Below are 14,744 nucleotides of genomic sequence, written 5' to 3' on the forward strand. Positions count from 1 at the left end.
GCCATAGCTTTCCTCCCCAGGAGGAAAGCTATGGCAAATCTAGGCAGCATACTAAAAAGCAGAGACATCACCCTGCCAACAAAAGTGCGTATAGTCAAGGCTATGTTTTTCCCAGTTGCAATGTATGGCTGTGAAAGTTGGACCATAAGGAAGGCTGAGCACCGAAGAATTGAAGCCTTTGCATTGTGGTGCTGGACGAGACTCCTGCAAGTCCCTTGGACTGAAAGGTGATCAAACCAGTCAGTCCTAGAGGAGATCAACCCTGACTGCTCTTTAGAAGGCCAGATATGGAAAAAGAAACTCAAATACTTTGGCCACCTAATGAGAAGGAAGGACTCACTAGAGAAGAGCCTAATGCTGGAAACAATTGATGGGAAAAGAAGAAGGGGACAGCAGAGAATGAGGTGGCTAGATGAAGTTACTGAAGCAGTTGGTGTGAGCTAAAGTGGACTCCGGGGGATGGTGGACGACAGGAAGGCCTGGAGGAATGTTGTCCATGGGGTCGCGATGGGTCGGACACAACTTCACGACTAACAACACACAATAAAGCTTCCGTGGCAAGAAGCCAGGATCTGACAGCAGGTTTTTGTACATTCCTTGGGCATTGTGCATAAATTCCATTCTTCTCAACAGGTGTTTCTTCTTTCTCTGCTCAATCGGTACACTCTTCAAAAAACAGGGCCTCGGTTTCTCTCCTTTGTTTAGAGGTGGGTAGGTAGCCCACTGTCTAATTTTATGTAACTCCTGACAATCAACAGCCTCCTTCTGTCTGTTGCTTTCCCAAATGTCCAGTTGTTGAACACACTGGATGTTCAACTCATATTAGCAACATGTTCGTGAGTGTAATCACAAACAAGGTACATCATTTTTGTTTTGCTCTGAAGTTGCCTGTGTTTCTTTAAATACACTATCTTAGAAGGATTGATTGTTGTTCATAAGAGATGTTTTCTACCAGCATGTTGAAACTAGAGCATAGCACTACTCCGGAAGAAGTCTGGTTTTTAGCATTTTGCAAATCTGCATTTTTAAATGACATCTGCTTTGTCTGAGACTCAAAAAGGTGGAGGAAGATTTGTCAAGGAGAATAAAATGATGTCCCTGAGCTTTCTATAAAGGAGGATTTTAAAGGTGGTGACCCTGAAAATGAATATAATGCAGGAAACTATTTAATTCAAAATCTTTGCTGATTTATTTTAAATAGCACTGCTACAAGAGAACAAATATTTTGAGTTTTATGGTTATATGTTCAAATACTGTTTTTAAGACTCTTAAAAACATTTTGCTGAAGGGCATTGCATATGCATGCATTTACCAAAGGCAAATCCAATCCATCATTGACTTGAAGGGAGTGTAGGCTAACATAATACGCAGAGTAAATAAAATACATCAGCTAACTGTGCATGTACCTGCAATATTTGATACAACATTATCTATGTACTTTCCTAATGTAAAAGAAGCAAGCAAACAAACAAACGGGTGGGGGAGAGATGAATTGATTGTAGCATTATGTGTTTTTTCCCAAACAAGACAATGGAAAGCTGTGACTAGATTGTTTTATATTTCAGTAATAACAATGATGATGTATGCTGTATGAAGGGGCCTGTATCTATAACATATTATGAAGTGAAGTTCGTAGTGAAGATTAATTTTTAGTTTTGTTGTGGGAGGGAATGAAAAACCATGGAACTGTTAGGCTGGAAAAGAATAAAAGTTCCTCCAGCTGTTCTTAAAATCTGCTGTATTGGGACTCACACATTTTGCCTATTTGTGTGGGCCACTCTGCTTTTTAACCAATATACTTCCCACAGAAAGCAGTTCAAAAGTGTCCAAATAAAAGTTAATCCCTTCTGTATTTAACTGTAGCCATGATATATATACTGTAACTATAAAAGAATGAATGCATGGAGTAAGGTGAAAATGGAATTACAGAAGCTTTCCATGTTTATTAAACATGTTGGCTCAGATCCAGACTTAGTAATAATTAGAGGAATAATAAAGGAACTTATATTAGTCATGATTAATATAAATTCCATTGATTTCAACTGAGTGATCAATTGATAGATATATATATATAATATCCTACCTTTTTACCAAAAACTGTACTCATAATCATAAATAAAACTTAACGAAAACAAGAATAAGACAAAACATTAAAATACAAGAATAGGAAAAAGCAGTACCCAACCCAGCTTATCCACCAAATGCCTTCTTGAATAAAGTGGTCTCTTCCTGATGGTTGGAAGTACAGAAGAGAGGAAGTGAAGCCTCTCTTAGAAAAGAGGTCCACAGCCTTGGACCAGCCACTGAGGAAGCCTTCTCACCTTGCCACCAAATGCGCCTTTGAAAGTGGCAGTATCAAAAGAAAGGCCTCTCCCAAGGATTTTAAAATCTAGGTCACTCATATGAGGAAAGTTGCCTTTCAGATAACCTGGTCCAAACTCCTACAGGTTATAACCAGCACTTTGAATTTTGCCCAGGAGCAGAAGCTGGGGAAGCTATTATAACAAGTGAGTTCTGTACTCCCTTTGACCAGCTCCAGTCACCATTCTGAAATGAAACATTCTGGACCAGCTGAAATTTCTGAATACTTTTCAAATGCAGCCTCATGGACTGTGCACTACAGCAGTCCAAATGTCTGTAATTGAAGCATATGTGACCATGCTCATATCAGATGTGTCTAGGAATGGCAGCAGTTGGCACTGCTAGCCTCAGTTGTGCAAATGCACTCCTGGCCATTGCTAAAAGCTGGAAGCCCAAATTCTGGGAGAAGTACTGAAGCTCACCCACACTGCAAGCCTGTGTCTTCAGAAGGTATATAAGTCATTTAGCTCAGGTTGAGTCCTTGTTCTGCCTTTTGACTGAATAAGAGTAAAATCTGGATTGTCTGCATTAAGCATCAATTCATTTGCTCTCATTCAGTCCATTACTTAGAACAGGGACCAATTTAAGACTAAAACAGTTTCCTTGATTTCGGTGGAAAGGAGAAAGAGAGTTGGATGTCATCATTCTCTAAACTCTGGACAATTTATCCCAGTAGTTTCCTGTATATGTTGAATCTCATGGGGGGATAAAATGGAAACCTGAAGAACCACCAAAGGCCAATGGCTGCAGTGTCAAAAAGGAGTCATCCAGCACCACGATATGAAATTAACCTTATTTCAACAGTGCCTTCCAGTCCAGTCACAAAGAGATGCCCCTTGATGACAGTGAGCCACTGATAGAACCAGCAGAACCATCAGGGACACGCTCCCATCATCTAGTAGTATGTGCATCAAAATAACCAATACAGTTTCTGTCCCCTAGCCAGGCCTGAAGCCACAATGAAATGGATCTAGATAGTCCATTCCATCTTGGAATTTAAAGGCACCACATGTTCTAGCACCTTGGCCAAGAATATAATATTGGAGACTGCCCACTCTAAGCCATATGTGAGAGAGTATTTCAGAGGTAGGTGCCATTATTCAGAAGGCCTGCTTCCATACTGTTGCCTGGCAACACACTGACCAGGGGGATACTTAATGAAAAGCATTGATAATAATAAAGGAAAGTTTCATTTCACTGGTCTTTTCAAAAGAAAAGGCATGCCATTTCCCACCTACACCAAGACAAAATTTTAGTTGCTGTGGTTGGAAAAGTTTAGTGTTGATCCACTTTGGTACTTGGGTAGCCTCTAATTTTAAGAGAAGTGATAAAAACCATCAAAAACAAATTGTTTATCAATAGAATCTGATACTCTAAACAGTCGCTCTTATGATATCCTAAATGCGATTTAAGCATTCTGCCAGGCAGTTGGTTAGATAATCTGGATCCCCTGCCTAAACAAGCACATACCATTTCAGCAAACAAACATCACTTATACACAAACACACAGGCACACAGATAATTCTTTTGTCAACTGATCTTACATCATTACCATATGAATGCCAAGTCTCAAAAGCATTACAGGAGATAGGGACAAAGTAAATTAGGTTTAGAATATGGAACACAATGAAATATTAAGGCAGGATTATCATCAGTGATGATAACTACTGATCCAGAGTTTCATGTGTATAAACACTGCTATCATCAACATACAGGAGATCAGTACTGCAACGGTGTTTTGAGAAAACTGCCCCCATATTGCGCTGGGAATTGTTCCAAAAGTCTGTATGATCTTTTCCCATGGATTTTAAATCTGCCACCATCTTCTTATTGCTGGACCCCATTATCTTAATTAGAAATGACATTTAAGCACTACCATTAAACAGATGCTAGGACCCAGTTTTCATGCCATTTTTATTTGAATATATCAGTAATGTTCAGACATTAACATTTTCAGCACAGTTGGAAGCACAAGCTAGAACTACACCAGGAAATGCTGTCTTCAGACTTCTGCCATGTATAGTGATTAAAAATGTATGTGCTTGTGCACTAATACAGTCCTAATCCTTTAATAGCAATGATACTTTTACTATGTATTTCAGTTCCACCAGACTAGCAACTTGACACCTAAATCACCTAAGAAACATGCTAAAATGCATTTAGGAGTATATACCTTTCCTATGGAATCTTATTAGATCTTCTTATCAGCATCCTTGTCATCTCTGAAAGTATAATGGATTTTTTAGTAACATCAACACTCACAAATCAGTTCCTGAACAAATACCCCCAGCCATCTGCCTCCAAGGTGCAGCCATTTGCATCAAGTTTATCCTGCGGCTAATCATGATAGCTATAAGTTATCTTCAAGATCAGCCTGCTTACATACCTGATGCAGGATGGTATTGTTGCCCTCAAGTCCTGTTTGAATGGACAACCATGGGACCCTGGTTGTCAATTCTGGGAAACAGGATGTTTCACTAAACAGGCCTTTGGTCTAATCCAAAGGAACTCTTATTACGACCTCATGGAGTAGGTGTAGGCTCAACCATGCCTAGAGTAAGCTCATGGAAACCCACAAAATCAATGTTAGTCATGGTTTGAGTCTCAATGATTTCATCATGTTTCTCCAACTTTAGGGGTATTGTTTGCAATTTTGAGAATATCACACAAAATATCTCACAAAATGGCTGCCAGGAGGAGGGGGCTTGCCTATTCCTAAAATTATTGCCTTAGTGGACATAGGACCACCAAACATTCATTTCCCAGAAAACAAACTGGAAAGACTAAAAGACAAGTAACTTGTCAAAGAACCTAAATGCAAAGGAGAGCTAAGCATTGAACTCCAAAACACAAAAACACTCTTTTGAACCCAAATAAAACATACAAGCCACTTTGCCTGTGGTATGACAGCCTCCCAGTTTAAAAAAGCATTAAACATATTAGGAAATAACATGAAAATCAGGAGAAATAGGACCCCTAATAGGGTCCAAGAGAGGCATCCACAGCCACCACAGTGGTAACCTCAACAATAAGTCTAAACATGACTAGGTCTGCCTTCAGATCTATGTTTTTACGTGACTTGCAGGGCCAGCTCCACCACTGGTTAGGATGAGGCAACTACTTCAAGTGGCAGATGTTGAGGGATGCAGAACAGTGAAAAAGTGTTGAAGGACAGAGCTGGGTGTGCCACAGAGCCTGCCACATGCCCCATAATCTATTCTGCTGCCTTCAGAAGTGGTGGAAGATGTCATCCCTTCACCAGCATTATAACTAAAAAGCTGGGCTTGGATACTTCAGTGAGTTCCTCTGTATATGCTCAGGGAAGCATTGCTGCATTGGTTTGATATGCCCCTGCCCTGGAAAACAGATTTCAGAATATTGTTCCAAAGAGGCTTGGATCAGATTATTTCCTGGGTCTAACTTAAAGGAATAAGGAGGAAGAGGATGAGGTTTTTAATTGTGTTTTCTAAATTTTATGAGTTATTTCAATATAAAGCATAACTGGATATGGATGAGCAATGGAGTTTAAATAACCCATGGCATAAAAAAAGTTTCATCCTTACTACATAAAGAATTGGGGAAGGTTCTTTTCTCTGCATTTCTGCAAATGGACCCCCCTACCCCATTACCACTGGATTCTCCTTAACTGGACCATTTTCTTCCCATTGTTGTCCTGCGTCTTCTTTTCAGAAGTTACGACCTACAGAATACCTGTTCCATTAGCGTCACTTGGTTTTTCATTAGCCAAGGAAAATGAGCCTCTGCAGCATTCAAGGCAACAGCCCAATAAAGATACATTACTGTCACTTTACTCCACTAGAGCAGATGGGTCATAATAGTATGCCAGATACCAATACATTTGTAGAGTCATTTTTTCTTATCAGCTAGTTAATGAAATGAATTTCTATCACAGCATCTTTAAAATGTAATACACTCACAACTGTCTTCAAAGACCTATTTTGAACTAAATATGTTATCTATCAAAATACTCATTAAAATTAGGTGCAGGCCTACAGGAAGAGATAGATTAAATCATTGAGGCATCTGGGCCTCTTATTCCTCTAATGTGACCTCATTATATCGTAATTCATTATTGCAGAAATTTAATTTTCGAATGCCATGGCATTATGGAGCGATTTTCACAGTCCCGAGATTTTCATTCTCCTAGCCATAAACTTTTCTATCACTTTGTACAAGAGACCTGATTATTTAGAGACTTCATGTGAACTTTAAATGAGCAACTCTTCTAAGCTAAAACTATGCCATGTATTACCAATTTCACTGAGATAAATATCTCAGCCTACCTAATATATGGTACAGTTAGGGCACAGACGGAAATTGCTTGGTTGCAAGATAGACAAGATTAATCCAAAGTCTCATGTCCCAAATTGTTGGGGGGTGGGGGAATGTGTAGAAAGTAGAGATTCCAGCAAGAAGTAATGCATAGCCAGTTGTCACCAGAAACACTAGTTCACATCCTCAAGCATGCACAAGCTCAGGGTTGAACATGATGGAGACACTTACATGTACACAGATAAACTTTTCCCATTATGGTCCATCCACATGTCTTGAAATTACAATTCCTATTAGCTTGACCATTGGCCATGCTGGCCAAGCCAGGTGGTTGTTTATTGAATAGATTTATATACCACTGGCATATTTTAGGATAACTTAAGTGGTTAAATAACTCTAAGTAGTTGGGCTTAGAACTCTGGGTGGTGGAGGAAGTGAACCAGAAAGCATCTGCAGATTTGGGATTTTGCAGATTCCCACCTCCAACCTTGGAGCTGGGAATCAGAGCTCCAATCTCCTGCCAAACCCTGCCCCCTTTTGCTGGCACTGAAAGAACTGTGCCAGCTGCTCTTTTACGTTGGGAAAGTGACTTGACAGAGGGACGAAACAGGGTGTTTAGGGAGTGGGGAGGGGAAGAGACAGGTGTTTAAATATATTGAAGCTGCTCCAGCTTTCTCCTTTCCCCACCAACATGCTCCAGATAGCCAGAGGGGAAAGCCCATTTAGTGAAAAGCAAAGATCAGGAAGACAAAGATCATTTCCACCACCTCTCCTCTTCTGCACTAGATGCCAGTACATCTCTGAGGTTGGGGAATTATGAGCATTTTAATAGGATTGCTCCCTGATGTCTTAAATCAAAGTATCTGGAAACACCCAGATTGAGAAAGACTGTTGTGGACCTTAGGAACACAGGAAGCTGTCCCATACCAGGTCATCAAATTCTGCATCATCAGCTCCTACTGGCAATCTGAGGGGCCAAAGGGGCCTTCCATGATTTGCTACCTAATTCTAAACTGGAGATACTGAGGACTGCGCCTGTGACCTGCTGCATGCAATAGGATTGCAGTCCCTCACCTGCATTTAGAATCACACCATTGGAAGTGTCCTAGCAGGCCATAGGGCCCAACTGTCTGCTCAGTGCAGGACTCAAGTCACTTATCCAGATTTCCACCAGGATCCTGCTTAGCTTCCAAGATTAGGCAGGATTGGGCACTTCAGGCTATACAGAAGCTTGCAGAAGTCGTGCACCTGTGCTTATGCTCAGAGTGCCCAACTAGGTCACTCTTCCAGAAAAGTCAGCCATAGATTAAGCAGAGCTAGTGCTAGGTTTTAACTTGGTGACTAATTTACTATTTACCATTTAGAGTTTGCCATGGCATATGGAAAACTCTCTTCACTCATGCACACCCCAGCCCACATGTGGAGTGGCCATGGTTTTGCTGGATATAAGTAGATCCTGCCACTGTGTGATCTCCTTGCTGCAGCAACATGACTCCACACCAGGAAGTAATAATGTCCTTGTTAAAGAAGGTTCCCCTGTGATTTGGATACATCCCAATGCCATCTGCCTAAAAAGTTGTGGCTACTCTGCCTGGCCATTAACTTCCTATCAACTTGCAATGAAGCACCAAAGTCAAAAACTGTGTGAAGCAGGCCAGTCACTCACACCAAGTAAAATGTGTTCCCATGGAAGTTGGTGCAGGAAGACATGCCAAGCTAAGGCATGGCTCCTTTAAGTAGCTGCAGCACAGTTGGAAGTGAAAACTTTTCCCAGCCTGCTCCCACTGTCCTCTCCACCACGGACCAGGCTTTGCAAAACTTCACTCATGGAAAATTGCACAAGGACAGCCAGGACTAGCTTCTCTTTCTTGTCATGGACACCAGGGCATTCTGGTGTATTTTGATCTCTAGATGAAGACAGCAAGGACAGTGAGATTAGAAGCAAGGACAGTGAGAATAATGTTTCCTCCTATATCCTCCATGCATTCACAGAACATCTCAGAAGGGCTTCTCCCTCTGACCAGAGCATAGGATTTCAAGCATTATTTTTAGTACAGCCCCGTTGTGCAAGTGGTGAGAAGTACCAGGAGTTCAACACTTATCCAACACTTATTCAACACTTGTTCCTTTTGGGATGAGGTTCCTGGGGCATTTTTCCAACATTTGCCTTCACATACAAATAAAAAAGATCAGCATAGATGGAAAAACCTCTTAAATGATCCAACAGATAGCCCAGGCCCACTTGGGCTTCCATATCAAATCTCCCAGGGGAGCGAGTCAGCACCCTTAATTGCCAATAACTTACAGAGCCCCAAAACACAACTCTCTGTACCTTCTTCCTACTCTGTTTCAGAACTCATTTTTTCCGTGTTCAAATATAGTTGGGAATAAAGGACAAGAGAGATCATTCTGTTATTTCCTATTCTTGGAACATTCCTCAAATGATAATCATTAAGAAACAATTGGTCAACTATTTAGTTCTCATCATGGTGACATATTGCCTGTAGTTTTCCTAACATAGGATATATGCAGCCAGACTTATCCCATTCAACCTCTATCTCATTTTTTAAAATATATTTTATTAACATTTTAAACTAACACTAAAAAACATCAAACATGGCAAACACTGGATTTACTGGGTCAAACTCCTACTACATATTTTTTAACATTCTAAAGTCAAATTTCAAATCAATTTATAATAGTTTAAAAAACATCTCTAAATTTACGCCAGGTCCTGTTTCTCCAGCCAGTTATAGAAAGAGTCCCAAGTTCGATAGAAATCAGTATCCTCTTTCTCCTTCAACGATAAAGTCAGTCTATCCATTTCTGCGCAGTCCAAGATCTTTCTTACAATCAATCCATCGGTGGGCAGCTCCTCACTTTTCTAATATTGAGCAAATGCAATCCTCGCTGCTGTGATTAGATGCAGTATCAGATACATTTCCTGTCTGTTAACGTCTTCTGGTATGATGCCTAACAAGAAAACTTCCGGTTTAAAGACAAAGGGTTTTTGTAATATTTCCTCCATCCATCTATGTATTTTAATCCAGTACTTTTTTGCATTATCACAAGTCCACCACATATGATAAAATGTACCCACTTTATGTTTACATTTCCAACATCTATTTGACGTATTTGGAAACATCTTAGCTAATCGACTTGGTGACAAACACCATCTATAGAACTTTTTATATAAATTTTCTTTATTTCAACCTCTCTCTCATAATAGCATGCAAGCAACAGGCAGGCAGCTGCCGCTTGCCTCTGTCCTCCTTCATGCAAATTATGCTCCAAAGAGACAATTTGCCACTCCCAAAAGAGTGAGAAAGAAGAGAATGAAACTAAATGATATGAAAGGAAGCACAACCTATTAGTGCTAAGCAGTCACAGTGAGAAGGGTGAAATAATAGCAGCAATAATAATAATAGCAGAAGAAGCAACAAGAATGTTACAGTTCTTGGATGCTGATCTGCTATTCATTTAATGCCCCTGTTTTAATGTATAAATGTACAAATACAGTTAAAATAGTTTCCAAATTATTTGTTTTTAATAAATGGAGATCTTATAATACTAGGAAATTAACATCTTCTGACATTAGTTGACCATAAGAACATAAGAAGAATCATTCTGGAGCAGACCAAGGCTCTACCCAGCATTCTTTTCACTCAGTGACCAACCAACTGACCACACGCGGGATGCAGATATGGTGACAACAGCTCCCTCTTGACCAAACTGAAGTGCATACTGGAATTAAATTCAATACTCCCACATTAGGACCTCTTTTTTCTTCTTTTTTAAGGCAGGGTATATATCAAACCAAGCAAGCAGGCTCAGGAATTTATGAATCAGCACTGGTTCATATTTTTCCATTTTTTTCCCTAAAAATGACCATGGCAACAATATATCTTAAGAAAGAACATAGTAGGCAAGCTCCTGGGAATGTAGCACTCTATTATGCACATCTAGGTGGTTGCAGGCTTGAATGTTTCCACAAATTCTGAATGTAGAAAACTATCGGCTTCAGCTCAGCTTCCATTTGATGCTCCATGTGCAAGTTGCTGTTTTTCACATGGAGAAATATAGAACCATAGAATTTTCAAATTGAAATTTTATGTATTTGTATTTTAAAATAATTTTAGGACATTCTTAAAAGTGCAGTAGTCTCAAGGTATTCAGCAGAAGGCATGGAACCTGTCTTGAGTGGCTTCTTTCTACAATGACCTGTTGATGCTTATGGTTCACTCCCTGAGCATTCTGCAAATCATTGGAAACATTCCTGTCTGTAGAGGTGATAAGCAGCAGGCCAGACAGATGCATACAGAGAATCTGTGTGAAAATCGATAAAGCCTGATGCTGCCCAGTCAAATCTCTGGTGGAAGTCCGCAGTTGAAATTACTTCCTTTCAAGGTATACCTAGCTTATGTTGCTGACAATTTCCTCCTTGAGAAAGTGGAGAAAGGAATCAGAATATCTAACTAACTAGAAAAGGGCAACAAGGAAGAGGGACTTCCCAGTGGTGGTCCTCAATATGGAATGATCTCCCCACTGGCACCAGCATTGTCATCTTGGCAGCACCAGGTTAAAACTGCCCTCTATTTCCAGGCATTTAATAGCATATGATGGGTTATGCTGGCAGTTTTAATTAGGTCTAGTTTATTGAAATTAATTTAGATGTTTGCATTGTTCTAAACCATATATTAGAATTTTAAACAGTGTTGTATTTGTGTATTGGAATTTTATTGAATCTGTATTCTTTTTATGGCATCTCTTTTTATTGTATTTTGAGAAATTGTTGCAAACTATCCAGACAGCTAAGGATACTGGATTTTATAGGAATAAAATAATAAAATAAACTTCTTGGTTGTTAGAGCAATGCAACAATGACACCAATTATCTAGGGAGATCATAGGCTCTCCCACACTGGAAGCATTCAAGATGGAGCTGGACAGCCATCTATCACAGATGTTTTAGCATGAAGCCCTGCTCTGCACAGGGGGTTGGACTCAATGCCCTTATTGCACCCTTCTAGCTCTGCTGTTCTATGATTCTGTACCCTTAGGCTTCCCACTGTCCAGTGAAATGGAAATATAGGTTTACATCAGATGCAAATGAATCCTGAATTGCAAACTAATTTGGGCTGTTTCAGTACATAACTGGGACTTGGCTGATGCAAAATGAGTTTCCTCTGAATTACCCCAAACCCTATTCATGTCTTCCCAAAACTATAGGAGCAATTCAGAGGCTTGGAGGGGCATAAAGATACAGCTGGCATGTCTCTAAAACTAAAAGTATGTCTCGCCAAGCTCTTCATAGAAAGAGAGCGCAGGGATAAGAGAATGAATAGGAAAGAAAAGGAGTGACCCACAACTCAAGCTTACAACCAAGGAATGATTTTACCAGGGCTGTCCTTGTTACTTCCAATCACAGTGCTTTATGGACTTAGCAAAGGTCACTGCTGTAGCTTATCATTGCCTACGCAGCAGCAGAGGCAGCAGCAGTGCTCAGAAAAGGCTAAAAATCAGCATTCAGTAGGTGACGCTAATAACTACTGCTGCCATTCATTGAGTGGTTCCTGCTGATGCCATCTCCCCAACCAGATAACTGGAGTTGCACCGAGTCAAGCATCTAAAAGCACTTCCAGGTACAGCAGAGATCTGCCTGCAACTTATGACTGGGGGCAAGGAGGGGAAACAGCTCCAGGAAGCTGGATTTGCCACTTCTGTTTCCTCCTTTCCCAGTGCCTCATATAAAACGCAAAATGCCCACAAAAGTGGGGGGAAAGCACCACATTTAAAAACCTACCCATTGTTAAAAGCTCCTCTTGTGAAAACTCTACATTGTACACCTTGATATATTTGATCAATAAAATGCCATCCATTCATTTTAATGCATCTGAGGTTTTGGTGCTGTCAATTGGGCAGAAAACAAAACCCCGAAAACTCGTTTTGTTCACTGTACAGGTTGTATAGGTTTTGCACCTATCCTTCTGAAATATTGCAAATTTCTTTCCTAGAGGCTTTGTGATATGCCTTATTTAAGGTATGTGTACCAAAATTAACCAAATCCAAAATCTAGGGCCAAATCAGGCTGAATCAGACAAATTCTGCAGATATTTGAAACAAAGCAGTGCAACCCCAAAGCAGACTGAATCCGAATTCTCCTGAAAATGTAGCTTTAGAAGAATGCTGTGACATAGATTGCATGTCTCCAAAAATTAATGCATTGTCCTCCACATTTACCATATAAGGAAAACACTGGACAGAAGTGCCATTTTGTGACAGGAATCTTCAGGTTCTAATCATGGTGACTGTTTTTTCCAGGCTTCCTTAATCCCAATACTTTGGGACTGGGATGCAAGTAATACATTGCAGGATGGAGTCAGTATTCTGTGAGCTCTGCGGGAGCAGGGATGATAAAGGTGCTTGATGGAGTCTGTGGGACCTGAAAGGTTATACGACAGGATCTTTGCTTGAAAAATGCTGGATGCCCAAATCCTCATCCTTCTACCACTCTGTTTCACATTCTTCACCTACCTAAAATTGAGCAGAAAATAAAAAGTTAACAGCAGTTTTAAAAAGCAAATAAAAATACCATACAAACGGGCGTACCACAAGAACCACTCCATCTATATGTCTGAAATATGGCAAACAGAATCCCTTGAATAGTGACAACTATGCCCACAATTTTCATCCAATTGTGACTTTTTTTTAAGTTATTGAGAAAGTTATAGGGGAAAAGTTAATTGGAGAAGCTGTTTTCAGTTATAGCCAATCAGAGACAATATCTGGATTTCCAAATCAAGATTTGGAGTGAGGCCAAAGTAGGTGGCCTCGAAATCAGTCTGAGCCTAATCAGATTTTTTTTCCAAATTGTTGAATCAGATTCCAAACAATATCTTGTGGTTGGTGCAGTCGTCCTAGTCCTTTTCATACATATTGTTGAAACAAGACAACATCCAGGGCGGTGAGCAAATAGTTTTTTGGGAAAAGCTGTAAAGGCTGCTGTTGCACACAAAGATTCATCTGTACCTGTGCTTCTGAAAATGTTCAGGTTGCTTATTTACGGACTTGCATACAATGCTTGCATGCACATTGCCCTCAGAACTGTAGGGGTTCCAGTGTGTCTGTTACAGCCCCCATTATTCATTAACTTTAAGTGAGCCTAGCAGAAAGACTCCTGAATTTTTCCTCCTCAAATTTTTTAGGTTTCTTTCCTAGGTACACATCTATGTGGTACATTAGTACCAATGAGTGTTGCCTTTTACTAGCCCTCATTTGTGAGGGTGCATTTAGAGGTGGAATATGACAGGATGTGGCACTTTAATATGCTGTTATCCACATGTGATAGTCCCAAACTCAGTGCCAGCAAATTATGAACATGCAATGAACAATATTATTTATTTATTTATTTATTTATTTAAAACATTTCTATGCCGCCCCCATCGCAACAAAGCCTCGGGGCGGCTCAGAACAAGCCTTGGGGCGGCTCACAATATTAGCCTTTCTGAAAAAAGTTTTTAGACAATCACCCAGTGGTTGCTTCCAGATGATGTTTTTATTATGTAATTGCCCTGCCTCATTCACATAATTTGTACAGTGAATCCAGATGTCAACATTTTCAGTTAGTTCCAACCCCATGTTTTCCACCTACTTCTTCCATCTTTTTTCTTACAGAAAAAATCTGTTAACAAGATAAGATGGAATATCGATGTAGTGCATTTTAATTTGTAATATTATGAGGAGCCCAAATAAATAAATAAATCCAGAAATAGCTGGAGAGGAGGGTCCAGCAAGATTCTAATACTTAATTGAATTTTAAATAACATAGAATGAGTCTAAAGACTCCCTCCTGCATATGGATAACATATGCATTTCCATTAGTATAAAAATTGCCAATTACATTTTAGCCAGAACTGTCCACCCTTAGTCTTTGGTGCCAAAATTGAACATTGCTCATATATTTCTCCTGCATATACATCCTGCTCACTCACATTTTAAAATATTTTAGTCCAGTCCTGATTAAAACTTCCCTCATTTGTACCTCGAGGTAGAGGAGAGTGTGTGGGCAGGGTAGGGGGAGATAGTGCATTG

The sequence above is a fragment of the Varanus komodoensis genome, unplaced genomic scaffold (assembly GCF_004798865.1).
Source record: "Varanus komodoensis strain SLA01 unplaced genomic scaffold, ASM479886v1 scaffold14_1, whole genome shotgun sequence".
NCBI classification, from domain to species: domain Eukaryota; kingdom Metazoa; phylum Chordata; class Lepidosauria; order Squamata; family Varanidae; genus Varanus; species Varanus komodoensis.